A 21111-nucleotide genomic window follows, 5' to 3' on the forward strand; every position below is an offset into this window, starting at 1 on the left:
CACTTAACTTTGACCCACGCGTCGTAGTTAGTTACAAAACGATTAACCCACCACTGCAGCATGGAAAATTTCACACATCGACACAACACTGGCAAGGACTGATCCTCAACCAAACATCGCCAGTCACGTTAGAAGCTAGTGATATGATCTGGAGCAATAGTAGAAACAAAAGAGATGGCGGTACAGTAGCAGTACAGTGGATCCACACCTCAGCATTATCTCCATGATGATGACATTATTCCAATACTTACAACTCGAATTGGAAATATTCAATTTATATAATTTGACAAAAATAGACATCGATAAAACTTTTTTCTTTGTTCTTGTACTGAAATTTAAACTTCATTTCTAGTAAGAATCTATTGTTAAAATCATTCGATTTAATTGCTAGACATTTCTAGGTAATATAAACACCAGGAATTTTTATTTAAAAAAAATCGCTGTCAGATAATTTTCCCATCAGGCGGGGAGGTCGTTTTCGACTAGTACTCTTGGTGCAAGTCTTTTTCGAAAAAAAAAATGGAAATTTTTCCTATAATAAATTAATGCTCAACCATGCGTCTCCATTGAAGTATCTTGAGAAGGAAACTCATGATATTTATCCAAGTAACCACGACGCGTTATGAGCCAACATTGAACCGTATGACTAAAACGTAGCAAGCCCCGTTCTGTTCCGGTAGCAAACTGTTTGTTCATTTGTATTGGGAAACATTGGCAATTAGTTTGAAGCAACTAAACAGTGTTGCTCGAAAAGATAGTTTTTATCAAATACGAGAGATCGCTAAATTTTTGCTAACTGATGGTAAATCATCAATAGACACTTTTCGAACCAAAACTGACTGAGTCCATGACTCACATGCTGTCTATATTAACAGTTATTAACTAACCATAAGCTAAAATTAATTTTCCAACAATTACCACATCAAACAATCGGTGACAACTTTTCCGCTATTAGTCATTTTTCAATTTCAACGATTCACCGAACACCCAAATGCGGCTCGGGAAAGTTGACTCACTCGAAGCCAGGCTGCAGGTGCGAAAATCTATGATACCTCTAATTAGCCTAGATTGCTGAACCGCCGGTTCGACGGGGGTTCGGAACTTCATTATCTATTTAATTTAGGTGCTGTCATTTCCTGCAAGATTCAACTTCCAAAAAGCAGATGTTCCCGGTCGGTCGGTCGGTTTAAACTACTCGACTCTCGATCCGGTTGCTAACTTAGTGCCGATTTTAAAACATTGAATTGCTTCGTTTTCAATTATCATTATCAATGCCGGTGGTTTGGGATTTCCCCGGGCTGAAGCAGAAACCAGAAACCATTGCTGAATAATATCCATTTAATTACGGTCGGATAATCACCGGTGATGACTTTCGGTAGCGCCATTGTGCTGCCGAGATACTCGTCTTCAGTGGAAGGGAAAAATGTGATGGATTTTTTTCCCCGGTTAGTATTTCGCGAGGATGCTTTCGGTGCGTTTGAAGTTCTTCAGATTATCGTTCCAGGAAAGCCAATCACAATATAATTCGCAAGAGTGATGAGCAACAGAAAAAGTTGATCATGGTTAAATTTTGATTGTGTCTTAGTTTGAGAAGTACGGAGTACATTTCAAACACTAAAATCTCACTCAAACTATCGTCAACGGTTCTTGTGGTAATCTGCAGACCGTAGATGTAAACACCCGTTCCGAGGCCTCTTCTTTCTTTCATCGTTCAGCATTCGTGCGCACACGCTAACTTAATCATACTCAAACTCATTGTAGAATATCATAGTACTCAATTCTCGGTTGATTTTCCAGAAGGCCGTAACAGCAAGTGACAGTTTCTCTTTGTTTACTTTCTCTTCTATTAATTACCAAGCGGTTTACACGTTTATCACTTAACTCTTTGCATAGAATGATGCTCGAAACGTTCGACTTCCAAACAGAACTGGGAAATCCAAGAAAATCTTTTTAGATCACATCACAATAATCGAAAGAGAGAGTGAACAAAGAGAAACTGTCACTTGCTGTTACGGCCTTCTGGAAAATCAACCGAGAATTTTATTTTTAAGTTATCCTTGATGTTCGATAATCTATTTTTGAGCCCTCCCTAATTAAAAATATACTGGGTTTCCCAAGGAAAAAGTCGCTTAACATAAACTATATTGTGCCTCTACAAAAACACGTGATATACTGTGAGTCTAAGTGTGCCACGCTGTTCCCCATGAAACAGCTACTTGTCAAAACAGAGCCCTTTGTGTGCCGCAACTGTGCAACTGTATTAAAACGAAAGTGCCAATATTGATAAATGCGCCAACGCATTGTGTGAATGTGTGATTGGCACATTGTTCTAAGCGTCCTCCTCTTGGGGTTTCCCATTTTGTCGTGAATACGACTTACTTTACTATGGGGCGCCTTTTCAAAATTTACCCTCTGAGAGAGTGATGAGTTTTTGATCGTGAATATCTCATGTTATATCTAATGAATCAACATAATTCTTGCTACACGCCATCGGAAATATGATCACAATTTTATAATAAAATTTTCAGTTCTGTGACATATTCTCAAATAGTTCAAAATTAAACTTTTCTGAAATGTTTGGTATAAACGAGTATCAAAGAAGATAATTCATAAGGCGCGTTTGCCTTTCTACTATTTTGAAAGCTCAGTGATCTGTAGAAGGATTTATATAATCTAACTACCAATAGAATGAACGTGTATTGCAACAACATTGAAGTTTTTCAATAGTACACTATTGAAAAACCTGTTTGATTTACCTCATGACAGCACCAGCCAATCAGAACGCGAGATGTCTGAATCTATACAAGAGCATTCATATAAAAGTTGAGTGGTTCATTTTTCCTACCATTTGCTGAGCAACTGTTCCCGAAACAAGACACACGAGAGCAACATCGAGGACCTGTCGTCTCACTGTTTCCCGATCTGAATGCACGAGACACCGTCAGCACAATGACACCGAAAATCGGTAGAAAGGCAGCCAAAAAGTCCAGCAAGGCCCATTGCTGAAACAAGACACACACGAGAACCATATCAGATCTCAATATTTCCTACCAAAAGATTCATCAAGATGGAAGCTAAATTAATTTGCACCGTCAATAACACATTCAATTACGAACGGCAATGCGAAAGCGAAAGTGATGATTTTGAACACATCTTTATACTAGTATACAAATATGCCGTGCGAAACAGAGTTGAACAAATTAAACAAATGAAAGAGATGAACAAATGTTTCCACTTGATTTGCGCATTCTACTTTCCAGGCGTATCAGAACTGGCTAAACTTAAAGCAATCCGAAATATTTCTTTATCACAGTGATGTGGTCGTCCTGAAAAGGACGGGGTTTTCAACTCCTCATCGTTACGGATGGCCAGCTGCAGATGGCGAGGGATGATTTTAGTTTTCTTGTTGTCACGGGCAGCGTTACCGGCCAATTCCAACACTTCGGCAGCCAAGTACTCCATCACTGCCGCCAGATAGGCTGGTGCACCGACACGCTCGGCGAGGTTTCTCTTCCGGAGCAGACGATGGATTCTGCCAACTGGGAACTGCAGACCAGCACGGTTCGAGCGGGATTTTGCCTTGCCCTTAACTGTTCCTCCTGTTTGCGTGTTTCTGCGTAAAAATTCCACAAGATACTGTTAACAGCTCGACAGCCAATTCAGTATTACTGGCTGCCGCTCTGCTAACTCTCTCTTTCATATCGTTTCACTGTTTCCCGTTCTGCGTATGGGAAAGGAATTCTAAAAAAGGGGACGTCCGTCCACCGCTACCACTAGCAGGTATAAAATGAAATGTGATGTGAGAAATAGCGTCATTTGAGTTAAGGCAGCTACTCTGAACGTACGAGACACCGTCAGCTAGATGCCGAAAACCGGAAAAAGGCAGATTTGTTCCGTTACTAACACATTCAATTACGAACGGCAATGCGAAAGCGAATGTGATGATGTTGAACACATCTTTATACTAGTATGGGGTCGTGTGAAAATATGCCATGCGAAACAGGGTTGCCATATATACAGGTTAATCTGTATTTTATTTATACATACATATATGTACAGATTATTCTGTATTATTATTATTATTATTATTATCATTATTATTACTATCATTATTATTATTAAAATGACTTGCATACCGAAGATCGTCGATACATTTCAGATCAGGCCATTGCAATTGTTTCGTACTGAAATTTCGAGAAGAATCAGATATCTTCAAACTTCATAGCTTCAATAAAAATAAACTTCAAATTTGTCGTACCTAGCCTCCCATATTGGCAAATTAAAAAGGAATTGTTTCAAGTTTGGAATATATAGCTGTAGAATAGAAGCTGTTTAATGTAACTAATCTGTACTTTAATGTAGGTGCATCGCTTCAAACTCTATTGGTGAAAAAGGGGAAAGCTTACACAATTCATACAATCAATCAACTAACTGATATTCGGAAAAGCGATGGGAGCGTGTCAGTTTTTTCGTATTCACGACATCCAGTTATGTCTGACATTACCCACCCGCCTTTTTTGTCAGAATTTATTTACAAAATTAATATGAAGAACACAATTTTGAGCTAAAATTACTAAACATTTTCTCTGTTTATATTAAACTGTGTCTAATGGTAATTGAAAAATTCAAATAGCGTGGTAACTATGAGATAGCGTGACAATGTTTCTTTATATATCCCACGTATTTCGGAAAATTTTGGACGTTTTTTTTTAAATTGTTCTAGCTTGAACGAATGCAGTGCGAAGTTTGCATCAAACAAATGCAAATGATACTAGCATTCAAAAACTTTCGCGTTCGAGAAAAATGCCCCGAAGAGATTTCAATTTAGTAAAATATATTTTTTCGGCACACCTGCACGGCCAGAGATGAATCCCAAAGTGCTTTATGCTAGTTCCTCTCGCTAAAATATACAAATCGGAAATAATATTTTGTTCAATGCTTTTGTGTTCGTTAGGGCCGATCATTTTTATTGGAATTAAAGCGAAGCGAGAGTCGCTTCACTATTGAATCTACTCGCACTGTTCTCGCAGTTCTGTTGTGAAGCAATTGTTATACCGACTTCCGGTTTCGGATCAATTAAATTTGATGGAGATTCACCGAACAGTGTTGGGCAGCGAAAAAATATTATTTACGATATTATTAATTGAATCAAAATTACATCCTTTTTCAGATCTTCAAAGTCTCAAATGATGCATTTTAGTTCACCGTGAACCCTGCGGTTATGTCTCCGACTAGTTGACAGAGCAAACTGAGTGCCTTTAAAGCTGCCTGGCTGTCGGAACAAAAATAAATTCGTTTACCACAGATTCTCTGGTGAAGTGCCGATTGTACCCCGCACAGAATCGCCTAGATTTCTGCTTGTAACACAGTACAGGATCCACCAACTGAATGAGACTGCTCTAGCCTCATTTCATGACAGTAGACACCAACACCAGCACTACCATCCAACAGAGAACCCTCCGTATAACAAACTATATGTTCATCAAGTTGACGTTCACCATTCCTCACAAAGAGGATATCTCACATTGAATGTTTTGAAAGGAAAACTGTTAGTAAGCGTTAGGTCCCTTGCAACGATCGTAGGGCGAATATGACAAGTTGGACCAAAAGTACCTGACCTGTTTTCATTTAAAAATGGTTGCAAAGTAAAGGTTTTTTGATTAATGTACATTGAAAATTTCAAAGTGATAAAATAGAGACAATAGTGAATTAATAAACAATAAAAAAAACTATCTCAAACGAGTCTACGATTGTTGAAATCGGAGAGAAAACCAAATTGCGTTTTGTCAGTTATGTCACTTATACCATTATATCTCTGAAATCGAAAAGAACAGTCAATTGATCTTCAAACTTAATTCACAAACCAGAACTAGCATTCAAACGAGCATAAATTTGCTTTAGTCACCTCGGAGAATATTGAGCGGAGATAAAGATCTTTACGAGGTGCATACACACACTGAGTCAAATGGTATATATAACACTACAAGTCTTCGGAACTACGTTCAAAAGTCGTTTTTTCCAGGGAATCTATTACCTTTCTATGAAGAAAAGAAAAACTTGTAATACCATCTTCAATTCTGGAGATACTTAAAAACAACAGTGCTTATTTACACATCGCGTTCATAACATACGTATACTTTTTGCCCTTCTCATATAGAAAGGCTATGCGAGCACTGTGAAAACCGACTTTTACCACTCTACTCAATTCGTCGAGATCACAAAATATCTGTGTGTATGTCACAAATAATTTCACTCAATTTTCTCAGAGAAGGTTGAACCGATTTTCACAAACTCAGATTCAAATGAAAAGTCTTATGGTTCCATAGCATGCTATTGAATTTTGTCTTTATCCGAACTTCGGTTCCGGAATGACAAGATAATATGTGCAAATCTATGAGAAAGTGCGCACTTAATTTTCTCGGAAATTTCTTTACCGATTTTAACAAACTAAGATGCTCTCGAAAATGCGGGATAACTGAAAATTTTTTAATTTCATGAGTATTTTTTCACAAGTGATGGCGACGTGAGGTGCAAAAAACAAGGGTTTCCAACAAGCCACAAAGGTGTCAAGTAATCCAGGATCACTTTAACTTTTTGGAAGTAATCCAGTAATCGGTGGATTACGTTAGGAATGCAAAAGTAACGGCCAACTCAGCCGACATCGTCTCGGCGGCTTTATGCCGCGGAGCCATCTTGGCTTCGGTTATGTGGCCGCGCCACATCAGTTATACAGGAGGGATAATGGCACAAAAAAATTATATGATGTATTCGAGATTACCCTTTAGGCGAAATGTCGCTTTCGGCGAAATTACCCTTTCGGCGAAACGATCCGCTCCCCTTATTTCCAACGCCTCGTATACTTTTGCATGGATTAGCTTTGAAACTTTCTTGAAATTAAGACGATCTTCGTTTCTTGTCTCAACAATATATCGTAATTGGGCAGTTGTTAGCAAGATAAAGAGAAGTCTTGTCTAGAATATAATTTGCACAAAATTCAACAAACCTATTGTATTCAACCTAGTGGTGTTTATTTACCTTGTTAGTATGATTCACATTTCCATAAATATTACTAAAGAACTCTTCGAAAAACTTATCGTTGAATCTCGAATAAAAACAACCTAGTTTATTTGGGTAGGCTCTAGAATAATCTGTTCAATTTGTGAAGAAATTAGAGATTTTTTATTTTTAGCAGGTATACTCTAAATGTCGTTATGAAATTTCAAACACGCTTTACCCTACAGATCCGGAACCGGAGGTTGGATCCGAACAAAATTCAACAGCATATCGAGAAACCGTAAGACCTTTCATTTGAGTGAAAGTTTGTGAGATCAGTTCAGATGTTTCAGAGAATCTTTGCGTTGCGAAGTGTTGAATATCAGAAATATTGGAATGATGTGTGTTGTAATTGTACTACAAAAAAAGTTATTTTGTGAAACACTATGGGAGACTAGGGACTCACCATTCCCCTACATCGCAATGCATGAAATCCCGTCTTGCAGTCTTTCGGCCTAACCTCTCGTATTTCCCGGTAAGAATCATTCATTCCTGCTCCGTGAATCTGTTTTATAACACCGTTGGAAACACGTGCATATGCATAACTCGGTTGTAGTTACGAACGGCTTGCTGTGTGCATTGTTCGAAAAAGCGGTGTTGTGTTCTCTTCATCTGCATGAGCACATGTTCGTACCGGTGCGCTTTATATGACGGTTTGGAAATTTTGACTTCTCTTCATCCAGTAATTCTGCAACCGGATGTCGGATCTTAATGAGTGAGAGAATGATATCTAATACACGAATTGTTTCAAATTGCTCTGAGCAAATCTAGTGTATAATTCTAAATTGAATTCATTTTCACTTATTACAATTATTACCGAAGCAGAATCCGTATAAAGTTTAAGAATTTTGTATGGGACCAGAAATCTCAGTTTGTGAAAATCGGGCATCTCCAAACACATACACAGTCGGGCATTTTGCGTACTCGACGAATTGAGTCGAATGGTATATGTGACTAACGTCGATTTCCACAGTGATTACTAAGCCTTTCTATACAAGAATTACAGGAATAGTTGGTGAAATTCAAAAGACCGAAGAATCGAAACCTTCTAAACCCTAATCTTTGCGGCGCTCATTAAAATATTTAAATCTATAATGCTGAATACATGCACTCCAAAAAAAAATTTTATTTTACAGGTGACTTAATCCCTCATACGATGTAATTCATAAAGACCTAATTTGTCAAATGACGGAAGATTTTATTTGTAATGACTTAATGTTAGATGAGCTTGAATTTTACTGGTTTCGACTGTAACTTGCGTTCTGCTGGCAGGTGCGACTGTATGAATTTGAATGCACCTTTTACCAGCCAAGCAGATGCATGCTTCTGTGGCTCAGTTGATTAACAGACGTACTTGCGAACCAATGATTCTCGATTCATGTCGCGGCAGTTGCTATCACTATTCTATTATTTTTTTATTTCAAAGAATTTCATGTATAGGGTTTTAGACACAATATTAAATGTTCTTCGACGTAAATTTGCGTGAACTGCGACGCTCCATTTATGTGCATTTAATAAGATGTAAAATCACAGGGTTTTTTTTAAGTGTGTGGCTTATTTTTTCTATAATAAAGTTTTGTATTTTAGTCTTCAAAGTCTTCTAACTGAAAACACGAGCAAACAAGAGAGGGCATATTTTATTTTATTGGCTGGTAAACGACTGGACAATGCGCAATTCAGGCCCCATTGTGGTTCTTAGCCTCTTGTCCAGTAACTCCTATCCCTACCTCCCCGCGGTGCCGGCTGGGGTACGAGCAACCATAGGAAAGATCGGGTAACCAACCCCGGTGGGACCTTGGTCGTATGCTGACAGGGAAGGGGGTCCTCTTTAGAGGATGTCGGAGCGTCTGTACTCCATGTTAGGAGCGGCTTCAAACAGCGTCTGTTCTGGTATCCAGCGGCTGAGTATGAAATGCTGCATCCCGTCCAGCTAAATCCAAGGTGGCAACCCCACCAACGGGATCGTCCTAGTGCAAGTTGGGACGTTAAACAGAGCAAGCACGATGATCCTCCGGCGAGACAGGGGGTTGGCGTAGGCCTAATAAGCCGCCCATAAAACTTTAATTACAAACAATACAGGAGAGAATATGACCCGGAACAATCGGCATAGACCCACGCGACGAAATAAGGACTACGATTGGAAACTTGGAACATGGAACTGCAAGTCGCTAGGTTTCGCAGGCTGCGACAGGATAATATACGACGAACTAAATCCTCGCAGCTTCGACGTCGTAGCGCTGCAGGAGCTTTGTTGGATGGGACAGAAGGTGTGGAAAAGCGGACATCGAGCGGCTACCTTCTACCAAAGCTGTGGCACAACGAACGAGCTGGGAACTGGCTTTATAGTGCTGGGCAAGATGCGTCAGCGAGTGATTGGGTGGCAGCCGATCAACGCTAGGATGTGTAAGTTGAGAATTAAAGGCCGTTTTTGCAATTACAGCATCATCAACGTGCACTGCCCACATGAAGGGAGACCCGATGACGAGAAAGAAGCGTTCTACGTGCAGCTGGAACAAGTCTATGACGGCTGCCCACGCAGAGACGTAAAAATTGTCATCGGTAACATGAATACCCAGGTAGGAAGGGAGGCAATGTACCGACCGGTAATCGAACCGAACAGCCTGCATGCCGAATAACAACGGCCAACGGTGTGTCAACTTTGCGGCCTCCCGAGGAATGGTAGTCAGAAGCACCTTCTTTCCCCGCAAGGATATCCACAAAGCTACCTGAAGATCACCTGACCAACAGATCGAAAACCAAATCGACCACGTTTTGATCGACGGAAAATTTTTCTCGGACATCAACAATGTTCGCACCTACCGTAGTGCGAATATAGATTCGGACCACTAGTTGGTTGCTGTATGCATGCGCTCAAAACTTTCGACGGTGGCTACCCGACGTCGAAACCGATCGTCGCGGTTTAACATTGCGCGGCTCCGGGATGCAGGAGTAGCCCAAGATTACGCGCAGCAGTTGGCAGTGGCACTACCAACGGAAGAGCAGCTTGGTGCAGCTACTCTTGAAGATGGCTGGAGACACATCCGATCTGCCATAGGTAGCACTGCATCAGCAACGCTAGGTACGGCGGCTCCGAACGTAAGGAACGACTGGTTCGACGACGAATGTGAACAGTTAGTGGCCGAGAAGAATGCAGCTTGGGCGAGTAAGCTGCAACACCGGACGAGAGCAAACGAGGAGAGATACAGACAGGCGCGGAACAGACTAAACTCGGTATCCCGTAGAAAAAGCGCCAACAGGAAGACCGAGATCGCGAAGCGATGGAACAGCTGTTCCGTGCTAATGACACAAGGAAGTTCTACGAGAAGGTGAACCGTTCGCGCAGAGGCCATGTGCCACAGGCCGATATGTGCAAGGACACCAACGGGGATCTTCTCACGAACCACTGTGAGGTGATCGAGAGGTGGCGGCAGTATTTCGACGAGCACTTCAATGGCGATGTGGCGGAATACGAAAGTGGCGGCGCAGTAACGAACTTGGGAACGCGTGCGGAGGACGATAGACTGCCGGTCCCAGACCTCCAAGAAGTGCAGGAGATGGTAAGCCGGTTGAAAAATAATAAGGCCGCTGGCGTTGACCAACTACCAAGCGAGCTACTAAAACACGGTGGTAATGCACTAGTGAAAGCATTGCACTGGGTCGTTACCAAGATCTGGGAGGACGAGATTTTACCGGAGGAATGGATGGAAGGAATCGTGTGTCCCATCTACAAAAATGCCGATAAGCTGGATTGCTGCAATTACCGCGCGATAACTCTGCTCAACGCCGCCTACAAGGTACTCTCCCAAATCTTATGCCGTCGACTTTCACCGACTGCAAACGAATTCGGAGGACAATATCAGGCAGGATTTATGGGTGAACGCGCTACCACGGACCAAGTGTTCGCCATCCGCCAGGTGTTGCAAAAGTGCCGCAAATACAATGTGCACATCACTTATTCATCGATTTCAAATCAGCCTACGACACAATCGATCGAGAACAGCTATGGAAAATCATGCACGACTACGGATTCCCGGACAAACTGATACGATTGGTCAAGGCTACGATGAATCGAGTGACGTGCGCTGTTCGAGTATCGGGGATAAACTCGAGTCCCTTCGAAACTCGCAGAGGGCTACGGCAAGGTGATGGCTTTTCGTGTCTGCTATTCAACATTGCTTTGGAGGGTGTGATAAGAAGAGCGAGGATAGACACGAGTGGCACGTTTTTCAGAAAGTCCGTCCAGCTACTTGGTTTCGCTGATGATATTGATATTATAGCACGCAACTTTGAGAAGATGGAAGATACGTACATCGGACTAAAAGCTGAGGCCAAGCGGATCGGACTAGACATCAATGTGTCAAAGACAAAGTACATGAAATGCAGGGGCTCGCGAGAAGATAACGTCAGCCACCCATTGCGAGTTCTGATTGGCGGTGATGAAATCGAAATGGTCGACGAGTTCGTGTACTTGGGCTCACTGGTGACTGCCGATAATGACACCAGCAGAGAAATTCAGAGACGCATATTGTCAGGAAATCGTGCTTACTTTGGACTGCGCAAGACGCTTCGATCGAGCAAAATTCGCCGTCGTACGAAGTTAACTATCTACAAAACGCTGATTAGACCGGTTATCCTCTACGGGCATGAGTCCTGGACAATGCTTGCGGAGGACCAACGCGCACTAGCTGTTTTTGAACGGAAGGTGTTGCGAACCATCTTCGGCGGAGTGCGGATGGAAGACGGTACGTGGAGAAGGCGAATGAACCATGAACTGCACCAGTTGCTGGGAGGACCAACCCTCGTCCAAACGGCCAAGGTCCGGCGGTTACGGTGGGCCGGGCATGTTGTTAGAATGTCGGAGAACAACCCGGTTAAAATGATTCTCGATAATGATCCGACCGGTATAAGAAGAAGAGGCGCGCAGCGGGCAAGATGGATCGATCAAATTGAGGACGACCTGCGGACCCTTCGCAGCTACCGAGGCTGGTGGCGAACAGCCATGAACCGAGTTGAATGGAGACGCCTCCTGTATACAGCAGAGACCCGCGTGGTCTACGACTGATAGAGTAGAGTAAGTAAGCATATTTCTGTCAGAGTTGAGCAGGAATCAGAACTAATTTGCTCAAGTGTCACGTTCCCCTGCACGAAGCCCAAAAAAAGGTTTTCAAAATTGTTCAAGTTTGATTGTTGCAACCCTATATTGAATAAATCGTTCTAAATGGCACCTGCACCGAACCGATATTGGGCGATTCTAAAACTAATTGTTTATTTTTGTTCCTCCTGGGTTGTGGTAACTTTTCATACACCGAACGAAATAGAAACAATCGGACCATACGAAAATGATGAATATTGTTTTATGAGCTTTTTGGAAAAATCCTTTTCTGAAACATTGTGTATCGAGTAATATCCAGAAATCCAAACGAAATATTGAGTAATCACGAGTAATCCAGAGTAATTCAAAATAATCAGATAATTTTTAAAGTAATTATGTAATCCAGAAGTAATCAGGGTAATAATGTATATAATCGAAGTAATCCATTTCGAGACTGATAAGTAATCCAAGCTGTTGGAAACCTTTGCAAAAATACTTACTGGTAAATTCATCTAGCTGGCAGATCTTGTCACTTGTTGGATATATAAACCGTCTCCGGGACTACAAGTCCTCAGTTTCCTTAAATTAAAGCCTTCATTGCTTGAAAAGATGCTGTGCAATTTCATCGCAGATCCGACTTCCGGTTTCGAAATTATATGCGGATGAGTGTCAAAACTTTCAAACCGTCATACAAAATGATGATGCAAAACCGGTACGTATCGGTACGTGCTGGTGCGGAAAAGGAAAACTTCACCGCCATTCGAATTAAGCACACAACGTGCTCTGTTCAGTTTCGTATAGCATGCAGCGTTACCATATTTAAATCTATATTTTTCAAAAGAATAATTTGAAAATCTGTATCATTATTCTGTATTGAAAATCTGTACATGAAAATGATAAGAAATTGAAGTACAACTCAGTGAAAAAGCTATTCAATCGAATCTGAAAATGACAGCTACTTTTTGATTAGAGGTAGCGTTCATTGTAATGTAATTGGCAATCATTCCATTTTACTATCCTGCATTATGACCAATGCCCACATCTTTCAACTTTATCAGAAAAAAATGAATATCTTTTACAATATTTCATCATACATTGGTTATTGAAATTTTGTTGTATAACTTTGCCAGGAGAGAATAAACTATGCACAACCTTCAACAAAATTATGGAATTTTAAATATTTTACAATAATTCCAAATAAAGTTTGCATAAAAAAATAATTCGAAACAGGCTATGATCCAAAACTGTTTTTATGGGTGTTGTCATAAAAACGCTTTGTATATTCGAAACGGTGCGACCTAGACTTTTGGTGTTCTTGACAAAGTAAATTATTTTCAATAGTTCCGGAGCTTTGCAGAAAAAAGCATATTAGTATCTCTTCAGGAAAGAAAAGTTATGGCTATATTTTTAGTCAAGTTGTGGTACGTATTTGTGAATAATTTCTCAAAAGCAAGTAAAGCCTGCTTCATTTAGAATTGGAACAAACTTTTGCTCATATTGTGGCGCTCCTGGTGGACGGATTTGGAAGTTCTTGGCGCCCACGTGTCGGGAATTTTGTCAGCTTCACATATGATTTTTGACATTCCGCAAATCGACTGTACTTTGTGAACAATCAACATGGAAGCCGAAAGAAGGGAAAAAATTGTGCACAGTTATTTGGAAAATCCATTGTGGTCTGCGTCTAGGCTAGCTAAATAGCTAAAATTGCCCAGAAATACCGTATGGCGCGTCATCAAACGGTATAAGGAAACATTGACGACGATTCGGAAGCCTCAAGCCAATCGTCGGAGTGGAACTGTCGACCGGAAACTGCGTGGTAAGATATTGAAGACGATTAAGAGGAATTCTAATCTGTCGGACCGTGATTTGGCCAGAAAATTCGGTGCTGCCCATAGTACCGTGAGGAGAACTCGACTCCGGGAAGGAATCAAGTCGTATCGAGCTAGCAAACAGCCAAATCGGACCATAAAACAGAATAGTGTGGTCAAAATTCGTGCTCGGAAACTATATGACCAGGTGCTGGCCAAGTTCGACGGGTGTCTTCTGATGGACGATGAAACCTACGGCAAGGCTGACTTCGGGCAAATCCCAGGTCAAAAATTTTACTTGGCAACGGCTCGGGTGGATGTTCCAGCCAAATTTAAATTTGTTTTTGCCGACAAATTTGCAAGAAAATTTATGATTTGGCAGGGCATTTGCAGCTGTGGCAAAAAAAACGAAAGTTTTCGTTACAAATAAGACAATGACATCGGCACAATACCAAAAAAAATGTCTCCAAAAACGAATTTTGCCGTTCATTCAGGCAATTGTACTTGTTCCAATTCTATCTGAAGCAAGCTTTACATGCATTAAAAGAACGTTTTCGGCAGATACTGAATTTATCGTTTTGAACCACTGTGCGATGCACTGAAACAAAAGGCTAGTGTCTTAAATATAATACTTCGACAATAAAATTAACGAAAATGCATGTTAAAGTTCGAGAGTGTTTCAAGATGAATTAGCTGGAACCAGAGCCGGTGAAACATATCAAGCCCAGGTGGGTAATTATTCGTACCGGGGAGAACGACCCACTATTCTGAAGTAATATTTAGTCGATTTTTAAATAATATTTAGTTTCGATATAACTTTGCATGAGACGCGTAAATTCGAAGCTTGAAGCAATTTTCAATATTTTGTTGTAAAACAAAATTGCGCGTTTAAGGGTTGAAATTCGTTGGGGTTCGTGGTGAAAGATGTCTCGCATGAATCGAAAGCAATGTCTTGGCATTACATTCCTTCTGTGTAATTTGGCCTTTCTGTTTCAACAGACTTCGCAGCCGATTCTTAGCATACAGAATCATTTTATGGCTTGTACTACGATCCTACTGACACACTATGAATCATTCCACGTCGTCCATATGAAAACGGGCGAATCGAAAGGTGCACAAAACAAATCCAGCCGCTGATGTGCATAGCACATTGTTAAAAAAAAAGTCCCGGGACCGACTGAGACGACGTTTATAATGTCAAACTATCATCATCGGTCAGAAGACAAGTGTCAAATTTTCACGCCAATCGCACCACAAACACTAAACTTTCCGACATATAAGTGACGTTACTTTTTGATTTACGAAAATTTAAAAATAACGAATTCCGTTTATTGATAAAACATTGCTTCCTATAAGGAAAAACCGGGCAAGTCCAGAAATGGTTTAAGAAATGTAACCCGCACTCAGATTTGTGGTATTCTGATTTTAATCTGACCAAATTAAGCAGTCATTCGGAAAAATTGTGAGCAAGTTTTGATAATCGTGATGGATGAACACAAAATCAAAGTCCGACTGAACTGGAAGTGCTTTTACGATCGTATGCGAAAATCTGGGCATGAAAAAAATCTTTTCCAAATAGGTGCCTCGTTCGCTCACAATCTATCAAAAGCAACAACGCATCAACAATCCAGAGAGCTGGTCGGCACTGTTTCGTCGCAATAAAAAGGATTTCTTGCGTTGGTATGAAACAGTGGACGAAACATGGATCTATCTTTTTTATCCGGAGTTGTTTCAACATTTAGACGGGAAAAACGCAACAGGTAGCTGCAACAAGTATGGCGTCAGTTTTTAGATGCTTGAGGTATAATTAACGTCGACTATTTTGAAAAGGAAGTACCAACAAAAGTTTTTAGTAATTAATGCGTTAGGAGTTAATAATGCGTTTGAAGTATGGAAGCAGTACTACCCACCGTACCAACCTTTTTCGCCGGCCCTGGCTAAAACCATAAACCAGAAGAGATATCAAGAAAAACCACCGCTTTGCTTCTCGTTGTTGGAGAACTAAAACCACTCGTAGTCGACAGGGGCATTTTTCGGATTTGTGAAAAAAAACCGCAACCTCTATCTCAACTTTTGGTTTCAATTCAGAAGGAAGGAATTTTATTTAGTATAGCATTTTTGGTTTTTTCAAGTTCTGACCAAACAGATTGCGTTAATTTAGAGAATGGAGTTTTACGATAATCTTTGGCATTATTATCCTTTGGACATGTTAGTGAACGAATGTTGAGCAAATCTTAACGCCCTGGGAGCGTATTACTATAAAATTGATTGTATTTGGATTTGATTGAACGTGATTATCGGATTCTGCAAACGCCATTCTGTGGCTTTGTTCAGTTTATGTTTGTTTGTTTTTATATTATTTTTTTTCTTCTTCAAATTGATCGACTTTCTAAGGTATTAAAATAGTCACAACGGTTTGATTGAGTAGTTTATTTTCTTTTTCTTCTTTTCTATATGTGTTTGTTTGTTTGATCTATTTGAAAATGGGGTTAAAGGTTCCAATGTTTGTCACTTTGGTAGCTGCAAATGTTTTTTTTTTTTTGTTTTGCTTATGTTAAATATGCTACAAGATTTCATAAAAATATGTTTTTCCGCACACTGTGCCTAAACTATGCTTGTTTTTTTTCTCGATTAACATTTCAACAGATAGTTAGTTAACAGGTAAAAGGGACCCTCGTGGTTTCTGTTATGGATTGTTTTGAATCAGTCCAACGGATTCGATACGATAAATAGGAGTGCTGTTTTAGCTAAAGTATTACTTATCAGAGCTTGTTCGGATATTTATATTATCTGAGTTTGGTACAAACATAGTTACGGGTTATTACATCACAATCGGTTTCGGCGATCGACTTCAAGCTAAGCTCCTGTACTCAAATTTTTCTTCATGATTTAAATGCCTTCCCCTGTTACTGATTTCACTCGTGGAAAATTTGTATCGGCGGCAATTTTTCTTTCATTTGAGTGACACATTTCCAACTAACTAAACACTGTCACATCATCGTTATTTGCACAATAACCCAACAACCAACAGCCAACAGTGAGCGCGAAAAGTGATAGTAAAAAAATCGAAATATGATTACTTACTGTTCCGGTTTTTACTCGGTTCTGAAAGTCATAAGAAGGTTTGAAGTATGTTAACAGTTTTGTTTTGTTATTTTTTTATTTACCTTCGAAATTTATCACGTGTTTTTTTTTCTTCTATATCTCTACTATATTGCCGATAATTTGATTTGACTTTCTGGCAAGACTAACAAACAGGTTAACATTAAATTTCGGTTTAGATTGTTTTTTTTTTTGGTATATAATTCAAGTCGATTGGAGATATGTAGAGGTTAATTTGTTTGTATATGGAAAAATGCTCTACTAATCACCCGAACATCATACGTATGACTACGGTTGTACATCTTTAATTTTTCTGCCCTTTTTCGGCTGCAAGTTCCAAAGTCGGGTGGTTTTTCCCCTTCCCCTACACACACACATTCAATTGTGTTTCTACTTGTCTTTACGGGTGTGTTTGTGTTTGTTTTTCCCACCAAAAACGCTTCAGTTTTTATTTATCATCTAGAACAAATATTCATAAGTGACGTTGCGTTATGACCAGCATAACTCGTTACTGCTTAATTTGATTTTACAAGAAAACATACTTCTAGAACATTTCTCTTAGTAGATTTATTATTTTAATTGAGTTACTCGTGTACATTCAAAGGCATAGGAGGAGATTTGTGTTAATTTGTGTATCTTCTTTATAGTAAATATGATGCATTATTTGAATCTTGATTAGCTGCAAAATTTACCTTTATACGTATCTGTCATTATGCATTTCAAGATTTTTGTTTTTTTCTTTCAAACAGGATTAGGAAAAGATGAGAAAATTCTGTACTACAATATTTCTCTGGACTGGAAAAAAGCAACTTTCCAATGCATCCATCCATTCGTATATCTGGAAATACAAGACCATAATAGCATATTAGAGTATATACATTTAGAAGAATTGATGTGAAATTAAAATAGATAAATATGACATAAACGATAAACTAAGTAACGTTCATACTTTATGTTTCGTCTTTGACATGTTAGAGCTAAACAGTTTATGTTGTACTGTCAGACCACTCAGCAGTTCATCATAAACCGCTACAGCGAAGTATGCCCGGTTTCCGTCTAGTCAGTTGGACTTACTCTTCATGTGGTTTTAAAATGCAGGGTAGTTTAATTGGTAAAACAATTTCTCCGCTTTAGGAGTTAGCTGCGGATTCGAGTCCCGTCTCTGCGGTAACGTTTTCGCGGTTTTTCTGTTACATAATTACACTCGCATGTCACTTTTTCAATCCACTCCCCCGTTAGATACTGATCATATCTAGAAAGCGTTGCATACGATAGTTTTCTTAAATTGAGGGTTACAAATCGCATGCATTATTTTGTGGAAATTATGAATGTTAAAAACCGTTACGACTCTTGCGGTAAACGAGTTACGATGCGTTACGTTTAAGGAAGTTATTGTCGTTACGAAGTGTTATACACGTCGTTCTTTTGTAAGTTATAGTTGTTACAAAGCATTAAATGCGTTACTTTTTAGTAACTTATAAATGTTACGATGCGTTTCATGTTTTACTTTTTTATGAGTTATAGGCTTTTAAGGCGTTACATGAGTTACTATTAAGTAAGTTACAAGCGTTACGAAGCGTTACAAACGTGACTGTTTTGTAAGTTACAGGCGTAACGAAGCATTACATGCGTTTCATTTTTGAGTAATAGGCGTTACGAAACATGAAATGCGTTACATTTTAGTAAGTCATAAGCGTTACGAAACGTTATTTTTGGAAATTTTAAGGCGTTACGAAGCGTTATTTGCGTTGCCTTTAGTTAGTTATAAACGTTACGAAGCGTAACATGCGTCACTTTTTACTAAGTTATTGGTGTTACGAAGCGTTACATGCGTTACGTTTTTGTAAGTTATAAGCGTAACGAAGCGTAACATGCGTTACTTTTTTGTAAGTTATAACGTTATAGGCGTTTCGAAATGTTACACGCTTTACTTTTTGGTATGTTGTAGGCATTACGAAGCGTTACATGCGTTACTTTTTTGTGAACTATGACGTTACGGAGCGCAACAAACGTTAGTCATTTGCAGGTTACAGAGATCAATTTTTTATAAATTGTGGGTGTTACGAAGCGCTAAATATGTTACTTGATTGTGAGTAATAGGCGCTACGAAGCGTTGAATGCGTTAAATGCGTTAAATGCGTTAAATGCGTTACATTTCAGTAAGTTATAGTCGTTACGAAGTGTTGTATGCGTTACTGTTTTTTGTAAGCTATAGACGTTACGTTATGATTGTTACGAAGCGTTACTGTTGAGTAAGTTATAGACGTTATGGAGCATAACAAAGCGTTGCCCTTTTTTAAATTAAAAGTGTTTTGAAGCGTTACATGCGTAATAAGCATTACAAAGCGTTAAAGCGTTAAAAATATATTTTTGTAAGTTATAGGCATTACAGAACGTTATGAAGCGTTACTTTTGGGAATTTAAAGGGTTTACGTAGCGTTATATGCGTTATTTTTTTAAATTTATGACGTTACGAAACTTTACAAGCGTTTTTCATTTGAATGTTACAAGCGTTTAATGCGTTATTATTTATAAATTTTGGGCGTTACGAATCGTTAAATCCGTTACTTTTGAGTAAGGTATAGGCGTTATGGAGTGTCACAAAGTGTTACTTTTTTGTTAGTTTAAGCTGTTATGAAGCGTTACATGTGTTACGTTTTTGTGAGTTATATACGTTACGAAGCGTTACATGCGTTACATTTTTGTGAATCATAAACGTTACGAAGCGTTAAATGCGTTACGTTTTCGTGAGTTATCGGAGTTACGGAGCGTTACTTGCGTAACATGTTACATGCGTTACTTTTTAGTAAGTTACAGACGTTACGAACCGTTACATACGTTCTTTTTTATGAGTCATAAGCATATCAAGTGTATCAAGCGTTACTCATTTGAAAGCTATAAGTGTTAAATGCGATATTTTTTTATATTTTGAGTAGTGCTACTTTTTGTGTATTACAGGCATTACGAAACGTTACATGTGTTACTCTGTATATGATTTTGGCGTTACGCCGCGTTACATGCATTAGTTTTTGTGAGATTTACTAGTTATTTACATGCGTTACTTTTTTATAATTTATTGGCGTTGAGACGCGTTACATTACAGTAAGTTATAAACGTTACATGCGTAACTTTCTTGTAAACTATAGACGTTACGTTTTATGTGTTACGAAGCGTTACACGAGTTACTTTTTTGTGAGTTATAGGAGTTCCTAAGCTTACTGTTACAGTTTTGTGAGCCACAACCGTTAAGAGGCGTTACATTCATCCGTTATATATGTTACTTTTTGTAGGTTATAAACCTTACGTTATATTTGTTACGAAGCGTTACATGCGTTACATTTTTGTGAATCATAAACGTTACGAAGCGTTAAATGCGTTACTATTTAGTAAGTTACAGGCGTTACGAAACGTTCTTTTTTATGAGCCATAAGCATTACGACACGTTACAAGCGTTACTTTTTGTGAGTCATGCGTTACGAAGAGTATCAAGCATTACTGATTTGAAAGCTATAAGTGTTAAATGCGTTATTTTTTATAATTTGAGTAGCGTTACTTTTTGTAAATTACAGGCATTACGAAACGTTACGTGTGTTACCCTGTATAAGATTTTGGCGTAATGCCGCGTTATATGCATTAGTTTTTTGCGAGATTTAGGCGTTTCATGCGTTACTATTTGTAATTTACATGCGTTACTTTTTTGTAATTTATTGGCGTTAAGAAGCGTTACATTTTAGTAAGTAATAAACGTTACATGTGTAACTTCCTTTTAAACTATAGACGTTACGTTTTATGTATTGCGAAACTTTACATGCATTACTTTTTTGTGAGTTATAGGCGTTACTAAGCGCTACATACGTTACTTTTTTGCGTGTTTAAAGAATTATGAAGTGTTGCATGCGTTACTTTTTAGTAAGTCATAAACGTTACGAAGCGTTACATGCGTTACATTTTTGTAAGTTATAGACGTTACGATTTAGGTGTTACGACACGTTTTTTTGTAAATTAATAACAATACAAAGCGTTACATGGGTTAATTCATGTAAGTTATGACGTTAT

General features: G+C 39.1%; 1 protein-coding gene across 5 annotated transcripts in view; it reads right to left on the minus strand.

Annotated features, from left to right (window-relative positions):
* Positions 1-16024: 16024 nt before the first annotated feature.
* LOC131430485 (ras-specific guanine nucleotide-releasing factor 2-like) overlaps positions 16025-21111 on the minus strand; it is a 499968-nt gene continuing 494881 nt past the window's right edge. For all 5 annotated transcript variants that reach the window (XM_058595510.1, XM_058595512.1, XM_058595511.1 and 2 more), the window contains one exon: positions 16025-17893. The gene's annotated coding sequence lies outside the window, so the exon portion shown is untranslated. The remainder of the gene's footprint in view (positions 17894-21111) is intronic.

Source organism: Malaya genurostris, chromosome 2 (assembly GCF_030247185.1).
Source record: "Malaya genurostris strain Urasoe2022 chromosome 2, Malgen_1.1, whole genome shotgun sequence".
NCBI lineage: Eukaryota > Metazoa > Arthropoda > Insecta > Diptera > Culicidae > Malaya > Malaya genurostris.